The sequence below is a fragment of the Crotalus tigris genome, unplaced genomic scaffold, assembly GCF_016545835.1.
Source record: "Crotalus tigris isolate CLP2741 ecotype Arizona unplaced genomic scaffold, ASM1654583v1 scf7180000024384.25900115:4084858, whole genome shotgun sequence".
NCBI lineage: Eukaryota > Metazoa > Chordata > Lepidosauria > Squamata > Viperidae > Crotalus > Crotalus tigris.
The window spans coordinates 2,232,868-2,252,379 of record NW_024100554.1 but is presented as its reverse complement, the minus strand read 5'-3'; the positions used below and the strand labels follow the sequence as shown (position 1 = coordinate 2,252,379).

The 19,512-nt window shown below is 37.0% G+C and overlaps 1 protein-coding gene across 2 annotated transcripts in view; it reads left to right on the top strand.

The window, feature by feature from the left end:
• The first annotated feature begins 10,620 nt into the window (after positions 1–10,620).
• The window catches only part of NCALD (neurocalcin delta), a 65,084-nt gene continuing 56,192 nt past the window's right edge, over positions 10,621–19,512 (top strand). Inside the window, exon 1 of one of the 2 annotated variants that reach the window (XM_039328871.1) lies at positions 10,621–10,806. The gene's annotated coding sequence lies outside the window, so the exon portion shown is untranslated. The remainder of the gene's footprint in view (positions 10,807–19,512) is intronic. The other variant, XM_039328868.1, reaches the window with a different exon arrangement.

Genomic DNA, 19,512 nt, shown 5'->3' with positions numbered 1-19,512 from the left:
AAAAAATTAGCTACCGGTTCTGCTGAAGTGGTGCAAACTGGCTGAATCCCATTACTGGTCCTGCTGCCCTCTCAGGTTGGACCATAAATCTCCCAAAACAATAGTTCTTGACCTCTTTCTTCCACTCTGGCTAGAGAAAAATTGCTGGGGAACTTGGAAGACTGCTTAATAAGTGTTTGTCAAATGAAAGCAAAAACACAATTCAATTAATGTCATTTCCTATATCTTTATACAAGATTTGTGAGAGAACTACATTCTGTAAGGTCTGAACAATATGCAGCTATGGCAAAAGAGTTTGATCTAGTGGTTAAGACACCAGGCTACAAACTGGGAGATCATGAGTTCAAGTCCCACCTTAGCAATGAAAGCCAGCTGGATGACTTTGGGCCAGTCACTCTCTCTCAGCCCAATCCTTCTCACAAGGTTGTTGTTGTGGGGAAAATAGGAAGAAGAAAGAACATTAGATATGTCTATCGAGATTCTCAGTCAACCAGGTCATGGTTGTCCCAAAGGTGCTTTTTCAAGAGGAAACTGGACTTCCTTTGTTTTTCTTGAAGATGTTTCCCTTCTCATCCAAGAAGCTTGTTTAGTTCTGAACTGAAGAAGCTTCTTGGATGAGAAGCGAAATGTCTTCGGGGAAAAACAAAGAGAGGCCAGTTGCCTCTTTAAAAAGTACTTTTAGGAGAAGCATTAGATAAGCTCGTTGCCTTGAGTTATTTATAAAAAATAATAAAGGTGGAATATAAATAAATAAATGAATAATAATAAAAAAGTCTGGATCCAATATCATGCCATTTTAGAAGTCAAGAAACAAGCCAAGAGTCATATCTATAGATGTAATGTTTTTGATGATCACATCACTGAAAGAGAGAACAAATAAATCAAATTAAAAATTAAAAAATTAAAATATATCTTGTTATTTTATGTATTTCTATTTAATAGGTAAATAATTGATATAAATAAAAATGCAACAATACAAAATGGGCGATGGGCCTGTTCAGGTGTTCAAGGTCCTCCAGGGTCTCCTTACTAATGCCTTACTATTCTTAAATTGGATTTGGATGGATTAACTCCCGTAAGCTCAGATTGAATGTGAAATAATGTATATGTTCAAGATCAAGAATCATATCGTGGTGAGATGGCCGGCAAACAAATATAATAATTAAAAGTAAAATAAATAAATCCCAATTCTTACTTCTTACTGTTCTTTAATCATGGGGCTTGGAATGAAACAATACCTATAAGCTGAAAGAGTGAGTAAAATGTTCCTGAAATATGGTGGAGGGTAGCAAGGAGCTAGACTGATGGCAAAACAAGCACTCCGTTAAAGAGTAAGGTAGATCTATCATGAGAATCTGGGTTGGCAGCATAGGGGAAGAGTGTGCTATAAAATCTTGCTATTTTTCTCCTTCACCCTCATGAACTCATGATTGTGCTTATAATCTTAGTTCAGCTTGCCTTTGGTTCACAGACTTACAAAGTTGCAAATGAAAGGAACTGGACACAAACTTATTTTTTCATCACCATCTTAACTGCAAATTATTGTCTGGAAGGCAGTCACTAAATGAGGACATTCACTCATCATCAGTATTTTCTTGCACATATCTGCAAGATAGCAGATATGTGCAAGAAAAAATGATTAATGTCAGAATTTCACTAATGTCCCTTTCTTCTTTGAAATAGAATTTAAAAGCACTATGTCCCACCAGACTGAATGGTGAAAAAGATTGAAGGAGAATTTTCATGGATAGCACTAGATTAAAGTGTGTTTAACGCTTTTCATAAAATTATTCTTTGACTTCCTATTTGCTTACACAGGTCTACACTATTTTTATATCTAATGTTTAATGCAGCCTGACTTTCTTCAGACAGGTTGAGGTTTTACTTCCAAATTTCCCTTCAACTTTCTTGCGCCCAAGAAAGTTGATCTGGCATTTTTGTCTGTATTATTGCTCTTGGAAATAGATTCCTCTGCTTCAAGTGACTGCCTATTTTCTGCATTCTTTAGTTCCGACTCAGAATGCACCATTTTTTTTTCCTTCTGGCACCATATCTAATTTCTGTAATGTATAGATTTTTGTGGGCCTTCTCAGCTTGCTTTGACAACTATTGGTAGGTAATTTTAAGACCCTGACCTGTAATTATTTACCTTTAAAGCAGATATTTGTCAGCTCTTCAAGGAGATGATGGATGAGCAACCTTTTGAGGTCTATACAGGATAGTTCTCCTGGAAGAACTATGTGTCCTTTTTTTGTAACTGACTGCTTTAAAGGGTGTCTGCAAGAAGGAACAAAAGGGAGCATCATACAAAAAATATCTGGTTCACCCATTGTTTGCTTCAGATATGTATATTTCCAGAGATCACCCCTAAAGTAGGATCTTGTTAAAATTCTTTGTATATTTGAGCCCTGCAGCATGTTTTAATTTCTATAGCAGGAGTGACAATGGACATCAAATTATGATCATTTGTAATATTAATCTAGACCAGTGTTTCCCAAACTTGACAATTTTAAGGCATGTGGACTTCAACTCCCAGAATTCCACAGCCAGCATTGCTGGCTGTGGAATTCTGGGAGTTGAAGTCCACATGCCTTAAAATTGTCAAGTTGAAGTCCACATGCCTTAAAATTGTCAAGTTTGGGAAACACTGATCTAGACTTTCTCTCTCTCTCTCTCTCTCTCTCTCTCTCTCTCTCTCTCTCTCTCTCTCTCAAAAAAAAAAAAAGACTGACAAAAAAAAAACAGCAACAAAAAAGCCCCAACAAAAACAGAGGATGTCTTCAAGTACAACTTTTAGATAAGCAGAGAGAGCCAGAAGAAATGGCTGAATCTTTTAGTGGGTTTATGAGTGGGTCTGGTAGCGTCTCCTTTTGATTTTTTGCTGCCATACACTTACATAGTTCTCTTACTGTAATGGCTAGAACAGTGCTTCTCAACGTTTGTGTGACGGCGACCCCCGTCACACAAACGTTCTGCGCATGCGCGGCGCCACCCCCATGCGCGATGCGCGTGCACGGCGCCGCCCCCATGCGCGATGTGTGCATGCACGGCGCCGGGAAAAATGGCGGATTGCCACCTTTGGCGACCCCCGAAAAATGGTCGATAGATCCCAAATGGGGTCGCGACCCATAGGTTGAGAACCGCTGGGCTAGAATGAGTGGTTTGCAGTACATTAGTGAAGATTTTTAGGTCTACTGTAAATTATATTGCTGAAAAGAAGAATGCTGGCATAACTGGAATTGTAGACTGCAAGCTTCATTTAGTTCAGCTTGTACCAAGCCTGTGATAAAGGTCCACAAGCATTATTTCCTTCTGTTGCCACTGATTTCTCCAGCAAACCTAATATCTCTGTTGGAAATCTGGTAATTTGGGAAAAGATATATTTATGTGGCTGTAGAGGACCATCTTACACTGAACCCATTTTGTTCAATGAATGGTTAATTTTTCAGTTGCAGTAAGAATATCATTTTAACCAAACTGGAGAAAAATGCTTATTAAATTGAAGCTCCAGGCCAGAAGCCACATGTTTTTCATTAGAGTCTCTTCTGAAAATTCTGCACAATGTGAACTTTTTATCAATTATTTTTGCAGATAGGAGAGATGGGAATGAAGCATCTGATCAAAACATTTTCCCCATGTACAAGAAGAAAGTACTATATCTTACACACACCCCTTTCGGAATAATTTGAATTAAACTACCTGAATAATGTAAAAAAGGGAAGTCAAGCAACTTTTATGATTGACTATGGCAGCTGGAACTTATTTATTCAACTGGCAGCAGGAAGCAAATCTAGTGTCCTTTGCTGAAGAGAGAAAGATTAAAAGAGACAAGAGAGAGGAATGTCATGAACTATAGCAGCAAGAAAAAGAAGCAGAGCTAGTTGGTTGCTGTGTCCAAATTCAATGTAGATGATATTTGTCTCTCTTAGATAAATAATACCTTAAGAGGTTGAAAGAAAGGTCAGGATAGAGATAATCAAAAGAAGCAGTGATTATTCTTTTTTCTCATACAGGTGATGGGCTTCCACTAGTTTTGTGTTCACAATGTATAGTTTGGAGGTTCAGCTGGGTGTGGATGGATTTATTATCGATTGAAACATGTCATGTTTAGCTTTAAGACAGGAGTTCATGATGGCTGACAGACACCATCTGGTCATATAATTATGGATTGTTTTATATTTGAAAGACTGTTATTTATTTGAAGGATTACTACTCATATTCTAGATTTTTGCTTACCACAACTGTTTTTTTTTCTCTGAGGTGGTTAGGTTTTGTGTTTTCTCTATTTTCTTCATTTTTATGTTAGTGTTATTCCCATGCTTTGGTTTTAGAATTTAGCAGTTTTAATTTGGCAAACATAGAGAATAGGTAGTTAATCAGTGGTGGGATTCAGCTGGTTTGCACCAGTTTGGCAGAACCGGTAGCTAATTTTTTTTTGCCCAAGGCCCAGAATGGACTTCTGGAAGCAGCATCGACGCAGAGAACCGGTTGAATCCCACCATTGGAGTTAATACATAGAAAAATTCTGAGAAAGATTTGCAGTGTTGGAGTCACATCAGGGGTGCGTTTGGCTGAATTGAAACGATAGCAGAGATGACATGGTGCAAATTTGAGAAGTGCAGTGTGGCTTTATGTTAGGCAGACTAAAATTTTGCTATGCATATAACTGATGATAGATTCATGAATGTGAGAAAGAAAGTAGTTTACTGATTTAGAGAAAAAAACTATTGGCGCTTTGGATCCGGGTTGTAAATCCCCCTTTTTCAGACAGTCATAACTTCAGATGGCAGCTAAGGAAACAGTTGTAAGTAACTAAAAATATAGAGAGTCCTCAACTTACAACCGTTTGCTTAGCGACCATCTGAAGTTACGACTGTCTGAAAAAAAGGGATTTACGACCTGTATCCAAAGTTCCAATGCTTTTTAGATCCCTGTAGTCACCTGACCATAATTTGGGCACATTTATAGCCGCTTGCAGCATCCCGTGGTCACATGACTGCATTTTACTATGGTTTTGCTGAAAACCAGCATTTACTTCCAGCTTTCAGCAAAAATGTGCCTATAGTGAACAATGTTTTGACCAGCCATAATATAAAAATACAGGTAGTCCTCAATATGACCACAATGGAGCCTGTCTATTACAGTCATCATCATCATCATCATCATCATCATCATCATCATCATCATCATCATCATGAAGTTGGAAGGGACATTGGAAGTCATCGAGTCCAACCCCCTGCTCAGGCAGGAAACCCTATACCATTTCGGACAAATGGCTGTCCAGTCTCTTCTTAAAAACTTCCAGTGTTGGAGCATTCACTGCTTCTGGAGGCAGGTTGTTCCACTGGTTAGGAAGTTTCTCCTTAGTTCTAGGTTGCTTCTCTCCTTGATTAGTTTCCATCCGTTGCTTCTTGTCCTGCCCTCAGGCGCTTTGGAGAATAGCTTGACTCCCTCTTCTTTGTGGCAGCCCCTGAGATATTGGAACACTGCTATCATGTCCCCCCTCATCCTTCTCTTCGTTAAACTACCGTAGACATACCCAGTTCCAGCAACCATTCCTTATATGTTTTAGCCTCCAGTCCCCTAATCATCTTTGTTGCTCTTCTCTGTACTCTTTCTAGAATCTCATATGTCATAACGATCATAAAAAAGGGTTGGCCATGTGACTGACCTGATTTTACAACCATTTTTTCAGTGGTTATTAAGTGAACACCATGCTCATTAAACAAACCAATAGTTTGCTATGGTTGCAGTTTGCTGAAAACCAGAAATAAGTGGTCATGTGATTGCAAGATGCTGCAAATGGCTGTTGTGTTGTGTTGCCAAGTATCCAAAGACCAAATCTGTGTAGTAAGTCCCCCTTTTCAGGTCGGTCATAACTTTGATTGGTTGTAAGTTGAGGACTAGCCTGTACTCTGCTGCTGTTGATCATCCCAAATGGATTGCAACATTCTGACAAGAGTTAAAAAAAATCCCTATTGTCAATAACTCTGTCACTACAGGTTTTACAGTAATCAAAACTGCTGTGCCAAGAGAAAAATAATGGCAACATAGCATAACATTTTGTTACTGGATCTGGTCAATTAAACATGGCAGTGAAAAAGGCTGTTGGACTGCTTTCTTAAAATAAAAACAGGCAGATTTATGTAACTATGATGCGTGATGGTGTGATGAGAAAATTTCAGTGCTGGCAAAACACAATGTGAACATTTGGACCTTTCAGAGATGTTAAATAATGGCAACATTTTAAATATAATCTACTGTACAGTTAGAGATAGGAACTGTTCCTAAAATTTATTATCATGTACGGAGCAGAGAAATGTTTTAGAAGAGGGAGGGGAGAGTCATTTTTTAAAATACCTATAATAATGAAAATTGTTATTTCTCAAGATAGAAGCACGGTATTAAGTGAAGTTCAAATACGTGCATCACCGGCTTCTTCTCAGAAATGGTGTTTCTTCCTATCAAAGAAGAAACAACGTTCATGATTAAATCCATGGCTGGTGTGCCAAAGACTTCTGAGGGATTTGCTGTCTATTTATGTGGACAACATTCAAGGGTCTCTAATTCTTTTAGACTGGAGGGCATATCTGGAATTTTGAGAGGTGTTAACAGGTTCTCTGTGAAATGACCGTTGGGGTGAGAGTAGCTGTGTGAAAGGAGTATCAGTTGCTCAGTTCCACTTTTCTCCCTTTGTTTGAAGAAGTGTAATCTAAGAATAGAAAACATGTGTCTTGAAAATACAGCATCTGCTTTTCTGTCATGCAACAAGGCATCAAATAGCAATAGGACTTAGACTTATAAACTGCTTCATAGTGCTTTACAGCCCTCTCTAAGCGGTTTAGAGTCAGCATATTGACTCTGTCTTCTATTCTTCTGAGTTCAGATCACCTGGAGTTTACTAGAAGATAAATAAGGTGAGTGTACACAGTAGAGGCAGCTTTTAGGCATAAAAAGGTTTATTTATACTAAAGATATGTGTGGAAATATACTTAAAGTTTCAACAACCCACCTTTTTTTTTTGTAGCTCTGATTGGGTCTCCATGGAACCAGTTCATTCTATTGTATTGTATGAATGCATATGTTTTAATCAGATATTAGCTGTTCTAATTTTGTTACTGAAGTTTTGAAATATTATTTTATTTTATTGCTGTTTTAATATCTGTAAATTACCTGGAGCCTGTAAGGATTGAGTCATGAGATCTTAATTCGAAAAAAAAGTATGCTCATTTCTTTGACAGCTGTTTTAAAAAGTGTATTTTGTGCATTTTTGATTATGGAAAGATAGATGCTGGCGGACTGTTTAAATGTTAGTATAACATGAAGTTCATTTGGAACAAAATGTACAAATATGCTCTTGATAGAATCCATGATCAATTTCTTTTGCATCTCTGTCTTGATCAGGAACTTACCTATTCATATTTGAGGATTAACATAATTTTTGGTGTCAGGCCCCATCTGGTTGTTTTCTTTTTCTTTTTCTTTTACTTAAACAAACACACTGTCATCTTCTCAAATAACATTGTATCATAACTGTAAATATAAATTACTGATCTGGGGAATGGGATGATTATAGGTTTTTTCCCTGGGAACTGAAATTAATAGTAGTAAAGGTAGGAAGTAAAAGGGAGAGCTTGGGATTGTCTCATAATTCACTGGGGAGTTGCCTTCCACTTGACTTGACTTAAACAATCATTCTTTTGCTCTCCAATAATGCAGTCAGTGGAAAACCGTGAATTATTTTACAGCTTTTGTTCAAGAGCTTTCATTAGTCAAAATGCTTTTTTACCATTTTTGATAACAAAAAACAATGTTTTCTCAACAAGGGCACTCTTATTTTTACCATCATAATACAAGCTGCATTCTATTAAATTCACCTCCCTGTCTCTGTTCTCAATTTAGGGAACAAATACAATAATGCCATTTTGAAAATACATTGCTGAACAAAATTATATCTTAGGCTTTGGGTACAAAACATTCAAAAATAGAAGTAATGTTCTTTTAATAACAACTTTTATAGATGATTACAAAATGCTTCACTTCTCTATAGAATGAACATGTACAAATTCTATTACATACTTCTAATGAGGTTGGATTTGGGGCAGAGGCCTAAAGCCTTTCTTATCCAGGTGAATAGGATGGTAACCAAAAAGGCAGTAAAACTGGGTTTGCCGCCTAAACTAAGATACAGTATATTTGTCTTTGAAAAAATGGGGGTGGGATTCAAAGGACTCAAATTTAAAGCAGGCAAGCAACTTCCAGATGGGCAGGGTTTAATGTCCAGAATTCCCAACCATCACCACCATTCTTGAGAACTTGAGGGTTGAAGTCCACTCATCTGTAGGATACCCAGATTGGGTAAGATTGAACTCAAGAGATGTTCTTTACCATCAATTGCTTTTCTTTTCTTTCAGAGAAATAAAATGTGAGGAATCGATGGCCTGACTGGAAAAAATCAGTCAGATGTCAAAATCACTGCTTAGGAAGTATCACTTCAGGCAGCCCATAAATTAACGGTATTTGGAAGCTGAAAGCTGATTCCCCACCCCCCAAATACACAAAAGCAACAAAGCATGAACTGGTCAGTCTTATTTTCCATATTATGTTGTGGGTAAACACAGGAATTTAAAGTTTTGCAAGCTTTAATCAGAATCACTAGAAAGCTTTGGAAGTTTTCATATAATTAATGGAAACCTGCAAGTAATTCTGAGAAATTGTCGCTTCTACTCCACAGGTTGTTTTTAATCTAATAAGAAGATATATAAAAAAATCAAGATAGTCCTTCTTTCTAACAGTGAATTTATTATAGTTAATAAAAAACATAGATGTCTTTGAAATATATCATGATGCAAGGCTAGAAATTGCATTATGCGATCTGCACATTTCACCATTTTCTTAACATCATAGTCATGCCAGGGAGAATTTCTATGATTTCTGAGGTATAGCTGAGAAGACCTTTTTTTTTTTTTTACCAACTGCTATTCCAGCAGTGATGTGAAATTTTTCTAAAAATCTACACTGAATTAATATCTAATATTCTGTATTTTTTAATTATGAAATTATTATATGAATAGAGCAACTGTCCCATATAAGCAAAGACACCCAATAAAGTTGACCAACAGATTCATCCTAAAAATACTGTAAATATCTTTAGTTAATTCTTATGGATTGTGATATCTTTGTTTTCCTGAATTAAAGAAATGGTTGAGATTTTTTTGAATGTTTCTTTCTTAAATATAAAATTCCAGTACAAATATTAGTTTAAATACATTTGAATATATCAGAATTGTTTAAAATATATTAATAATTAAATTATGTAGAAATAAAAAGAAAGATCTGCTTGAAAATATATAAACTAATAAGTCTAAGGAACATTTGATCAAAGTATTTAAATATAGTTTTCGTTATCTCTCTGTTAAGAACAAGCCAGATCAAACATGGGCAAGAATTCAATACTGTTTCAACAATTTTAACACATTAAATCAGATGTTAATTTGCTTTTCCAATTATATGATCGTTCTTTTTAGCATATCTCATCCATGAATTCACTGTTAACTCCTACTATGATTATTATTAGGTATAATAACTAAATGAAATCTCCATGAAATTGTTTCTTAATTCTAAACTGATAGATGGCATATGAAAAGGACTATTAACTTATGTCCTTATTTATGGACTACTAGTTGCATCTGATAGTCAACTATGGCAAACAGGAAGCATTTTGCATAGGTTAATGGAACATTTGGTCTGATCCATATTAGTTTATTTCCTTTTTTTTGTCTTTTCTTTAAATTCAAATTGATGAAGACCAGAGACAGGCCTTTCTCAGTAGTACTCTTATTTTGCTGCAGTAACTTGGGAAATTGTGTTTTCTATGGACTTATATACCATGAGCATGTTTGTACTTTGAATTTTTATAACATTACTTATTGACTTTTATTTCTAGAATTTTAAAATAAAATCTAACGTTTGCCAGGAAAGATAGCTGATAAAAATCCAATATAAATAATTATGCTTGTATGTGTTAAAAAGACAAACCAGGAATTTGGTTTGTCCCGGTTGTTTTAGGGGAAGCAAAGAAACAGCCATTCCACAAAGCGCATAACGTCTCACTGAATAGTTTGAATTGATGGATCATGACAGTTAAAATAATTAGTTAAAATATAATCCCGAAGGCTAAAATCAAAATTTTGGGGAGTTTTCCCTTCACTAATCCACTGACAAAAGCAGACAAGCAAACAAAAAAGCGCAAGGAGGGAAGGAAAGAGGGAGGAAAGGAAGAGGTAAAAATCTCCCCGACCCGGGAATGCCTTGAGAAAAAATTAAGAAGTGGGGGCGCCATGCAACATTCCTGCTCCCCAGTTTACAGAACCCCAAAGGGCTGGGCGAATCGGTAGTTATTCTGCAGATCTTAATTAATTCACCGTCTCGCCTCCTTTTCCCCCTTTCAGTCCTCCCTCGCCCCCAATTTTCCACAGCTCCAGGGACCCAGGTCAGCCCCGACCGCGCTCCAAACGTGCACACGCGGGTCTGACAAATGACCTCTCGGAATTATCTCAGAGCGCCGGGCTGTGGTTGCTACGACGACCAATGCTCTTTGGGTTCGCAGCGAGCCATGTGACAGTGACATTGACGTCAGCCGGAGGCAGGCGGTGTGGCTGGAGTCTCCGGCGGAGCCTGAGCCTATGTGAGAATCTGCCGCGTTCGGGGCTGCTCGCTCGCTCGCTCCTTGCCGCCGCCGCGCTTCCTCCGTTGAGCAGCCGGAGCATGGCGCATTAAAGAAGAATTGCGTTTCTGCGGTGCGAGGTAAAGGCTGCCGGAGGGGTTGCGACTAGGCATTTTCCCGGCTTTGGATGCACTGCTTTGCTTCCCCCCCCCCCGCGATGGAAGAGCCTCCTTCCCGCCTCGCTGGCTCCCTTTTCTCCTGCCTCGCGTGGGCTTGTTTGGGGCGCGTTACCTCTTTCCCCTCCGGGGCAGAAGCCGAATCGGGATCCCCTGGTCGGACCTAGGCGGCGCAGCTCATTCGCTGAGCGGAGCGCGGGCAGCGGCGGGGAGTAAAAGTTCAGGGCGGGCGAGGGAAATGCCAGGCAGCCACCGAGACTGGGCGGGACGCTGTCGGCAGGCGTGGGAGAAAGTATCGGGAACCGGAGTCCACGAAACGCGGCTTCTGTTTTCCTTTCCTTTCGCTTCCCTTTGGCCAGGTATAAAGAAGCGTCTTAATTGATTGCATGAGGAACAATGTTGGCCTCTTCCTTCTCTCTTGCTACGAGTCGTGCTGGATTCCTGGCAGATTGAAGTTGGGAGCATTTGAAATGGCATTTTTTTTTCCAGAGGAGTTTCGAGTTGCATCTCGGGTGGGGGGCTCGAGGCTCCACGCTCGGACTTGGAAGGAAGCCCCATTCAAGTGGGAGCGAACTTCCAAGTCGGGATGAGTTGTGGGGAAGCTACCGGCGTCTCCGACTGCCGAGTAGATGTTAATAAGAATTCTGAGTTTCCTGGTGTTAACATTAGTTTACTGTATATTACAAACTTGTCTTTCGTTTTTGCAGAGAGGCATGTTGCATGTGGTAAAAACGAGAGTCAGAAGCAGACTGTTCCAAATCTGAGATAGAATAGTTAAAATTTGGTGTATTTTCAATTACCTTGCCATTTGCCCACTCTGCTTGCAGCTTTCCTTTTAAACTTTTCTTATGGAGGAAAAATGACTTGCAGTAATGAAAAATAGGATCTCTCATTTGAAAGATAATATTCCCAGTTGAAAAATAAAAACACTACTTTCTTGCTTGCTTCCTGTGTGATAAAAATAAATTGCATCTTGCATAGAATTCCAGACTCACTGGAGTTAGTGGCCAGTAAATTTAAATAAATAATGATTCATTGAATTGTATTTGAATGAGAGTTAGCATGGATCCTTTATATAACATTGTTTAATTAGAATGATGTTGCTATTCCTCCTTTTGTCTGATTAGAAATGTAGGAGCTATAACTGCAATATTATTTTTGAAAGAAACCTATGTAATGAGTGACAAAAATGGGTTTAAAACTTACCAGATACGCTAAAAGAAAGGAAGTTTGACAAAATAACTGCAAATAATTTGTCGATTTTGGGGTCTTTTTTTTATTGAAAATTTTTAAAATTTTTACAAGAAGAAAAACAACCCTCCCCAACCCACCTCAACCCTCCCATTCCCTCCCTCAGCCTTCCCAGAGCTGAATATAGGCTTAATTAAAGTTTCTTGAATTCTTAAAAAAAAAGTATAAACCATACATAAATCTAAATACATTACTTAAACAACTAATAAAATAATTAACAATTATATAAACATAAATATTAAAGAAAGGAAAAAAAAATACTTAAAAAGAAAAAAAAATAAAGAGAAAGAAAGAAGAAAGGAAATATAAGAAAGTAAAATAATAATAAAAAATATAAAAAGAAAGAAAAAATATTACAATCTATACAATATTAAAATTTATATATAAGTTATTGAAAAACTAAATAATATTTTTTATATCCAACTTATGTTGTATAAAATCTATCCATTTTTCCCATACCACAAAGAACTTCTCTTGCGATTGATCCTTTAAAAAAGCCGAAATCTTTGCCATTTCCGCCAGATAGGATACTTTAGAAAACCACTCTTGCAAAGTAGGCAAAGATTCCTTCTTCCAATATTGCCCTACTAACAACCTTGCGGCTGTAATTAAATTTAACATCAATACAACCTCCTTAGTATCACAATCAGTAACAATACCTAGCAAAAACAATTGTGGGGTAAATTTTACCCTCCTTCTAAAAATTCTTTGAATATTCCACCATATCTTAATCCAAAAGGCTTTTATATTTTTACACGACCACCAAATATGGTAATAAGTAGCGTCCAAACAACCACATCTCCAACATTTGGGCTGTAAGTCAGGATACATACGAGACATTTTTTGTGGATCAAGGTGCCATCTATAAAACATTTTATAAAAGTTCTCCCTTAAGTTCTGGGCTTGTGTAAATTTAACATTTCTCACCCAGATAATTTCCCAGGTATCTAGTAGAACTGGTTCACCAAAATTTTGTGCCCATTTAATCATACATTCTTTAATTAATTCTGATTCTGAGTCCAATTCTACTAGCAACCCATAAATTCTCTTAATATGAGTTCGTCTTTGATCTTTTACTTGTTTAACAAAATTTTCATCTTCTCTAAGCAAGCCCATATTACGATCTATCTTCCATCTGTCCGCTATTTGTCTGTACTGAAACCATGAATATATAATATTTTCTTGTGCTAAATCTTCCAAAGATTTTAACTGCCAAATTTTACCATCCCATCTAAGCAATTGTGCATAAGAAACACTATCCATCTTGACTCCTCTCCTTATCCCCTCTATCGCATGCCAAGGTATAGCCCATAATGGTATTTTAGAATCACTTCTGTGATATTTCCTCCAAACCCGCAGTAAAGAAATCCTTATAATATGAGATTTAAAAACCCGGTCAACTTTTTTATTAAAAATTAAATAGGCATCCCATCCAAAAAGTAAATCCCAACCCTCCAAGAGGAGTATTTCTACATTTGTTAAATTAACCCAATCACTAATTAATGTTAAGACCACAGCGTCATAATACAATTTCAAATTCGGTACCTTGAGTCCACCTCTCTCACGAATGTCTTGTATAATTTTAAGCTTTACTCTTGGTTTTTTCCCTGCCCAAATAAATTTATTGATACCTTTCTGCCATTCATTTAAATTGACCTCATTCTTTAAAATAGGTATCATTTGAAATAAGAAAAGGAACTTAGGCAGGACATTCATTTTAATCGCCGCAATTCTTCCCAAAAGAGATAATTGCAACTTCTCCCAATTTTTCAAGTCTCTTTGTATCCTGACCCACAACCTTTCATAATTATTTTTATACAATTTTACATTAGAGACAGATAAAGTAACCCCCAGATATTTTACCTTATCAAGATTTTGGGGTCTTAATATATGGGATATTTGTACATTTTATGTCTATGAGGGAAAATTAATACTTTGTTTCAGTTATAGTTTCCCACTAATTTGTGTTGCATTCCTGAACCTTTTAAACTCTTCAAAAATTTAATACCTGATGATTGCTTATCAATAAAATACTAGGATCTGTCCCTTGCTTAATATATTGGCTGAGGTAAAAAGAAAAACTAACCAATAAGAAATGTGGTTACAGATTTATAAATATTGCAGTCAACTCTGACAACACCAAATGTATTGACAATTTCTGTAATGATTCATGGGTAGCTAAAATTGTAGTCTTGCCATTTTTACTATGTCAGATAATAGAAGCAACAGTTAGCCAGTGGTGATAAGATAAGAAAGAGGTGAAGCAATTCCTGGATGATTAGATTGAAATTTTCAAAGCTACTGCCATAGCAGTGTTAAGTGGTTGGCAAATTTGGTCTCCTGAACATGCAAGCATGTCTCTTTTGCTTCTGCAGTGATGGGTACTCAACAGGTGAGGATGGAAAAGGCATCTGAACTGAGTGACCCATCCAGTACAGGCTGTAACAAGAAGCTTTGTTCTTCACCCAGATGCAAACATCTGGAGTTGCAAAGGACCCACCCAATTTCTATTTCTACAGAATGTGACTGGGTCACAATCTTGCAAAGCCATTAATTGTTGTTGTTTTTCACTTTGATTTAGAATGGGGCATTTGGGAGCCATGGTGGAACAAGCGATCGCTTGTTTGACTTCTCTCAAAATGCTGAATCATAAACCAGGATTGGCAAACCACGATTTCTGGCTCACACAACACTCTATACATTTTTAAAAGTGATTTTAAATTTAGATAGTTATTTTAAAAGAAGTTGTATTGCAGAGGAAAACATCAACCTCCAGAATCAAATTTAAGAGAGTTTTCTCAAATAACAAACAGATATTCATAGAAAATAAAAATACTAGGTTTTTATTGTAATTGCTTTGTTTATATTCTGCCCACCTGCCTAGAATAGAGGTAAGTGGTGTGTGTGTAAATAGTGTCCTTGGAGTTTAGAGACTGTGCCAAAGAGCAATAGGTGGGTTTTTCATGATGCCATTTGACAGCCAATTTTTGATGGAGCATCTCCTCCCACAGCAGCCATTTTCCTGAATTTCATTTCTAGATATTTCATGTACTCACTACCTCAACATGGTTAGAGCTTTGCTCTACTAAGTTAGTAGTATTACATTTTTCTTCTTCATTTGTGTGGCTAAATTGCTCTAGGCAATATCAAGATAGTTACATTTGATGAAGAAAAGTGGGCGTTTAAAAAAAGATTCATATTTTTTCCAAATTGAATCTTCTCCCAAACCCCCAAGCCATTAAATGAAAGTGGAACCTCTGTAGATCAGTGGCCCCCTACCTTTTGGGCACCAGGGACTGGTTCCATGGAGAGAGGTTTTCCATGGACCGGAGGGCGTGTGGTTTCACATGCTGCCTGCATTCCACGGATGGGGCTTTGCTTGTTTGCGCGGCCCGGTTGTTGGCATGCCATGGACCAGTGCCGGTCCATGGACTGGGGATTGGGACCCCTGCTGTAGACCACTTGTAAAGCCAGAATTTGATCTAGAAATCAACCCTATGGGTAATAATACTATAATACATATTGCTGAATGCACATTTGGTCATAAATTCTGAATCTTTAGGAACCTCAGGTGGAAAAAATGTTACTGGAAAACTGAGTTTCTTTGCTATTTTTACTTGTTCCAGCATTTCAATAGGATCGCTTTCTTGCTGCATATGAAAGCAAGTTATACATTCACATCACACCTGAGAAGGAGAATATATACTAGGAAAACCAGCATATCCAATGCATAAATTATTTACTCATGACAAAATGACAGATCTATCAGTTGTATTCCAGAAAATACAACAACACCTTTGTACCATTTAGAGATCATGCTGGCAGTGGAATCTCAGGTCAACTACACGTGTGAGGAGCAAGAAGAAAACTCATGTTGACAGGGGATGGCACTATTATACACCTTGACATTATTGTATAACCATTGTGCCAGGTGATGCTTCTCAGAGCTACCAGGTTTTTAGCAGAATACATAGAAAACGAATGTGAGTCTCTACAAGTAATACTCACATACTCATTGGAGTGCAAGAATCACTTTGTGCAGGATTTTTGCATCAAAGCAAATTTTCTTTAACATACCTGGGATAGGAAAAAGAGTTTTTGTTTTTGTTTTCTTGAGTCAAAAAACTAAAGAGATGGGTTGACACATAGTGGCCATAAGAACAAAACAAAAAAGATTAGGAAGCTGCTGAAAAGAGAAGGAACAACTCCACCCAACTTGTGCAGGATTATGGTAAGAAAAAATGGAAACCACCTAGTATTTACATTGTAAATATTACAGTTCTCTAACAGCTTGGTCACTTTAATTAAGGTGACCAACTTTTTTACAATGAAAAGGAGGACACAAATAAATTGAAGAAAAAATATCATAAATAAAAGAAACATTTTATTCATTGCAGCAATAATACAGAAAACTTGCATGTGCAAAGTTTGCCAGCCTGGTGTTTTGGCACGCTCAGCAGCAATTCCTATTGGCTTTCAAAAGCCAATAGGGGGAGTAACACAGCTCATGCAAAAGTTAAAAAAAAAAAATCATCAAAAAGAGGTGCCAGAACACCGTTCTGAACGTTCTATGAGGAAAAAAAAAAAGCCCTGCAGATTAGTCTTCAAATTTTGAAAAGGAGGACATGTAGGAGGACACTTTTCGAGGGAGGACAGAACTTATAAAAGGAGGACTGTCCTCCCTAAAGGAGGACGGTTGGTCACCTTACTTTAATAGTCTTGGATATCTAGGTCATTTACTGTCTGCCCTATTCCAAGTTCCAATTATGAATGCCAGGACCCTAGGAAATGCAAGCAGAGATCTTCCAGGTAGGGTACAATGGTGGGATTCAGCCAGTTTGCACCACTTCGGCAGAACCGGTAGCTAATTTTTTGTTGTCCGGGCCCAGAATGGACTTCCGGAAGCAGCATCCACACAGAGAACCGGTTGTTCACATATTTGAATCCCACCACTGGTAGGGTAGTTTAAATCTGAACCCATGTTGGAAGGGAGAACCACTTCAACAGATAATTATCCATAGCTCTATCAGGACCAATAGTCTCATCCTTTTCTGAACAAAACAGTTCTTTTTGGTCTTCTTTGTCCTCTCTGCAACTTGGGTGACAGCTCACGGGATACAGCTCATACATCCTAGTGAAAGCAGCACTCTTGTGTATCTGACAGCCTTACTCCATCATCTGGAACCGAGTAATTGTAAAGAATGACTGCCATTCTTTCCACTCTTGAAGCAAACTGAGCTATGTTTGGTTCACTGCTCTAGATAGATGAGAATTTATCAAATGGTGATGTCTCTGTATTACAGTGGCAAAGATTCTGTGATAAATTACAATAATATCATGTAACTGTTCATATTATAATAGCAAATTCATTGATAAACAATTACTATTGATGAGCATAAAGTATAAGAGATTTTTCCTCTTTTCCTTCTTAGTTTGTGCAGATAGACCTTGAGTTATGACTGTACTGGAGCCTGCCCATTAAGGTCGTAAGTCAGAACAGTTGTAAAACGTGACCAACTCAGTTTTATGAGATTTTTTTGCAGCGATTGTTAAATGAATACGGCAATCATAAGTATGAACTCATTTTTTGCTATGGGTACATTTTTTGCTGAAAGCTGAAATAAATGCTGGTTTTCAGTGAAACCATAGTAAAATGCAATCATATGACTGCGGCCGTAAATGTGCCTAAATTATAGACACATGGCTGCAGGGATTTAAAAAGCATTGGAACTTTGGACCTGGGTTGTAAATTCCTTTTTTCCAGACAGTCGTAACTTCAGATGGTCGCTAAGCAAACGGTTGTAAGTTGAGGACTCCCTGTATTTTTAGTTTGCTTGTTTAATGTTTTACATTTCTTTTTTTTATGATAAAAACTGTTTTAAGACAAAAATAAAGATATTAAATAAAAAAAGAGAGAACATGACATTGTCCTCTCTTCATTCATGGCAAATTTAAAGAATCACATTTTCCTGAACAGAAAGTGTTTGGAACAGTTGATTACACTTTTATTTGTTTTCTGGATAATGTCTGTTTTTTTACTTGCTTTAATGTTTATATGTGTTTGCTAAGAGGTGGTATGTATGTTTCCTGAATAAATAAGTATACTAGAAATAAATTGTGGTTATTTCAGCATGTATTTTGTGGCAGGGTTGCCATAGACGCCATCTTCTTATATGGCTTTGACAGAATTACTGTTGATCCAGCTTCTGATGTTGCTGCTGTAGGTATCTTGGGGAGAATGAATGAAAGGACCACAACATTTTTTCCATTCTGCAATGCAGTACTAGCAGCAATTTTGTGGTCAGCTTTGAGAAGTTAGCAAACATTTGCAAGAGAAAAAGAAAACATATATCTTAATACTATAACAGCAGTAACCTCTAGTCTCTAATAAATATTTATTTCTATCCCACCTTTATTATTTTTACAAATAAGGAAGTAAACATATCTGACACACCTTCTTCCTCCTATTTTTCCCGCAATAACCCTTTATGATGGCTTTGATTGAGAGCCTGACTGATCCAAAGTCACCCAGTTGGCTTTCATGGCTGAAATAGGACTTAAACTCACAATCTTCTGCCTTCTAGGCTGGTGACTTAACTACTAGACCAAAACTGGCTCTCTCTTATATTGGAATAAAAGTCAATATTCCACATATCATCATAGTATTGTACTGGCAGTAAACAACAGAGAGTATCTCAAGAAAACAGAACAAAGCAAAAGTATTTAACGTCAAATAAAGAAAGTATGTTTAATCTAAGTATGAAGAAAAGAAGTAACATACATATATAACACACAGAGAAAAGAAATTTTAAAGGTCATTTTCCAGTATTATGACTTCTATTTTAATGAAATATCTTTCTTGAGAAACTTCCTTTGGGAAATACTATATCCCATAGTGCTTGAACTCTAGTTTCTAATTATATTTCCATAACATTTTTATGATTAGTGGACAAATATGGAGCCAAAAATAATGTAAACATCTTAAAATAATCAATATTAATCAACTTCCGACATTTTGAGCATATTCTAGGATTAAAACTTTACAGCCCAAATGTGCAACAAGAAACAAGTTATTTTAGTAAAATCTTCAGTAAGTTATTTGTACATTTTAAATGGGATATGTCTATCATATTTGCTGCTATCATATCTGAAGACATTGGAAAACAGTGCTTTAAGTAAGTGCCAAAAGATGTTAAAATCCTATGATGCAGCCAATGTGGCTATATCAGGTGCTATTCCATTTTTCCTATTTTTTTTGTTGTGTTATGTTACTGGACTTCGTCAGTGGCTTATTGAAATCCAATATGAACAATAAATCTGATTAAAATGTACAAGAAAACTTCCCAAACAGCAAATGGGTAATCTTCACTCAAGTTTCAGGTTTAGAAATAACTCAGTGAAAACTTTTGGGAATATTTA